At 38.2% G+C, this 3,918-nt stretch overlaps 1 protein-coding gene across 1 annotated transcript in view; it reads right to left on the minus strand.

Annotated features, from left to right (window-relative positions):
• LOC126405686 (cytochrome P450 2K1-like) overlaps positions 1 to 3,918 on the minus strand; it is a 20,584-nt gene that overhangs the window by 9,978 nt on the left and 6,688 nt on the right. The gene's annotated exons all lie outside the window — the stretch shown is intronic.

Genomic DNA, 3,918 nt, shown 5'->3' on the forward strand with positions numbered 1-3,918 from the left:
TGTGTTTCCTCTTCTTACTTCTGTTCTGCATGATGAGAGCGAATGGGAGACCCCACACACTTTCAACCCTTCTCACTTCCTGGATGAAGAGGGTAAATTTACCAGGAGGGATGCCTTCATGCCCTTTTCTGCAGGTACAACTTTGTCAAGTTCTTGTTGTTCAGGGTATACAGAGATATTTTCACAGCATGATCCACACATAGTGCAAATCTCTTCATTCCTGCAGGTCGCAGGGCGTGTCTTGGGGAAAGTCTGGCTAAGATGGAGCTNTTCTGCAGGTACAACTTTGTCAAGTTCTTGTTGTTCAGGGTATACAGAGATATTTTCACAGCATGATCCACACATAGTGCAAATCTCTTCATTCCTGCAGGTCGCAGGGCGTGTCTTGGGGAAAGTCTGGCTAAGATGGAGCTCTTCCTCTTCTTCACATCCCTCCTTCAGCGCTTTCGTTTCACTCCTCCACCTGGAGTCACAGAGGATGAACTGGATCTGACACCAGCTGTGGGATTCACCCTTGGCCCTTTACCTCATGAGCTGTGTGCTGTCAGTCGCCCCCTTGGCCCTTTACCTCATGAGCTGTGTGCTGTCAGTCGCCAATGAGGAAGAGAGCTAGAGCATGGCACTATAACTGCCTTTACTCAGCCTCACATGGGGCAGCTACACAGTGTGTAGGAATATGGATTTGTACTTAATGACAAAGCTACGTTAGCCTTAATATTCTTGCTCTTAAGCCACTGTTGATTATTCTCACAAAGACATGTACTTTGTAGATTGTAATTTGCATAGAGCAGCAAATGGCAGAAGTAGTTTTTTAATGTATACGTAGCCGATACGTCATGTACGTCTAAAATTACAATCAGCTACATTTATGTACCAATATTTTCTTTTGGTAACTGTTTTTTTTTCTTCTAGAGAAATACTTAATAAAAACAAAACAAACAAAAAAACAAATACTGGACACACCTTTTTTTCAGTGGTTGCTGATGGAAAAGACTAAAAGTAGAGGTACTTCCAAGGATATACTAAAGGGAAATATACATTTTAACTGCTTTTAAATTATACTTTGGTCAGTTGACTGTAACCCTAATTTCTCATCATGCTAAGTTGTATGGATAAGCTGTGTTTTAATACCAACAATGGTAAGGTTGGTGACCCAGTCTATTTAGTCAAGAACTGAAAACAAGGCGATTCTGTTTGCATAAATAAAATGAGTGTGAGTACTTCCTGTAGAACACATGGGGGTAGGATGTAGATTGGGTTGGGCAGATGTAAAGAAGCTGACTAACCAGTTTCTTAGATATCTTGGTTGATGGAAACACACCCAGTGGAGATTTAATTTCTTTTCTGCTCTTGAGAAGGTTTTAAAAATCTTAAGAAGGCTTTCCACACGAAAGGTGGATTTGTAACTTAAAACCCGTGAGACTGAGATCAGAATGAAATACTCTCCAAACAAACTACCTTTAAACTTTGGTACAAGCTGATTAACAAATCTTTGCAAGCACACTATCAGTATAATCCTTTAGGGACAATCCCATATTACTAAATGACAGCACAAAATGCACACTTTGTGGTATCAGAACTGTGTCCTACTTCCCACATGTATTTATGTACGTGCAACTTGGTTTGTCTCCTGAGGACAAAGCAGTAAAACAAGTTTTCAAGTTCCAAGCATTTACTGTATCCCTCAATGGCTCAAAGGCCGTGTCACGAATCGTTTTTCACTGACAGTTTAACTGAGGTGAGATGAGTGTGTTTTATGGCGTGATTGGTGCGGCCTTTATAAAAGGCGGTGCAGACACTTGGTCGATCGCCCCTCCCATTGACTTAGCTGAGGCAACAATCAAATCGGATGAAAGTAGAAGCCCATTCAGCTGTTCAGTGAAATGGTTTCCTAAAAGGAGTTGGATCTAGGTACGATTAGGAGTATGCCATCTTAGGCACCTCACGATTCGATTATTAAACGATTATTACGATTATCACGATTATCGATGCATCTTTTTCCCCATACAGGATTTCTTTTAAACAAGGTATATTTGTCAGTATCCATTAATTGAAGCAAACAACCAAATTTACCTCCATTATCTTTTATTTATATAAGACCAAACGATCCAACACATTTCCCACAACAAAAAGCTGCTCTTATTACATAAAGTGTAATACATAAAGTGCCTTTAGAAATAAGACTTCTTTTAACAAAATCCTCAGCCTTTTTCACAGATTTCTGTACTAGTAAGTTTAATACAAAACAAATAGCTTATTCTGCTTATTCAGAAATAATAAATAAAGACTTCCAAACAAAATCCTTTACAAATAACTTATTCTAACTAAAATCCTCAGCTTTTTGCACAGAGTTCTGTAGGTGTAATACAAAAAACAAACAAACTATTAGCTTGTTCAGCTTATTCAAAGTCAAAGTCAGCTTTACTGTCAGTTTCTCCAAATGTACCAGACATGCCAACCTGATTATACAGAAATACGTGAAATGACCACGACCTCTTAACACCGCATTCCGTGGTGGCACCACATAAGGGGTTGAAATTACGTGCTGCCACCACGAAAACAATGCCAATGTAAAGTCAATTAGGGTCCTCTCCCGTGGTGGACACACGGATTCCCTGATTCAATCACGTCACGTCATCCTCGTTTTCCTCAATGATATCTTTAACATTCCTGTATACACACAAAAACGCGGAAGTGTTCTTGATATTAAAACGGCAAATATATTCCTCTGTTATAATTTCCCACCAATAATAATAATAATGATAATAACGTGATAGTTCAGCTGTTCTAGATATTTGTTATAGCCTATTCAAATATTCAATCCCAAAAACGCCGTTTCTAGAGAACTTGCTAAAATATCTGAAATGAACCATCATGCCTACTTTTTCTTAACATATTTCATCTAGGTGCAGTGTCATTACTAGTTCAGCTTTACTAGACATTTGATATATTCAGTAGATGTATCTTTTTACGACCCTGTTTTACAACAAGCCGCAAAAAACCTACCGTCCCAAAAACGCCGTTTTTAGAGTACTATCTAAAATAACTACGACATCCTTGCTTTTTTTCTTAACATAGTTCATCTAGATGCAGGATCCGGATCTCCGTTTGCTCAGGCAGCAGAGCCACACAGTGTGTGTCACTCCTCCTGTTATCCTACTGTTGTGTCCCCCTCCTGTAGTGTGTTGTGGTGGACAGGAACTGTTTTTCAGAGTGGCACAAATAATTTGTGTAAAATCACGTAGGAGAAAAGCAAGCACTCTCAAAATAAATCCCCTAGAAAGGTGCATGGCCAAAAACAGCGACAAACACAGACATTTTGACAGAAAGTCTTCGAAATGTCTGTGTTTCTGGTACTGCCACCCAAGTTGGTTTATTACATTTACCAAAAGGACATTTGTGAGTGCTGGCATTTTTCCCTTTGACAAATAATTAGTGTGACATCTGATTGTTTTGTAAATAGTTGTTCAAAAAAACGCCTGAGGCATTGCTTGCATTTTAATGTAAGTAGTTATATATAACGTTGTTGTTTGCTAAATTAGGACATATGTTTTTGAAGTTTATAGTTTATATTTTTATTCTATGTTACACAAATGGTTCGTTAGACATGTTTGTGGTTTTCACAGTAAAAAATCTAACTTTTTCCTACTCGGATTTTATGTTTTTTATGTGATTTTAGGTCCAGTGTGTTAATACAGTATGTCAAAATGAAAAAATAACTGTAAAGTCACACAGGTGAGGTTGTGCTGAAAAGAATGATACCAAACAAGGCAAGGTAAACAGTTTTTTAAGGTGAAATTTAAAGGTAAAATGAAAACTAGTCAAAAACAGCCACCCCCTAGACCCCATAGGGTTGACGTGAGACATTGAAGAGGTTGTCTCCTGTCTGTAATTTTTTTAATTTTTTTTATCATAACT

Source organism: Epinephelus moara, chromosome 18 (assembly GCF_006386435.1).
Source record: "Epinephelus moara isolate mb chromosome 18, YSFRI_EMoa_1.0, whole genome shotgun sequence".
NCBI classification, from domain to species: Eukaryota; Metazoa; Chordata; class Actinopteri; order Perciformes; family Serranidae; genus Epinephelus; species Epinephelus moara.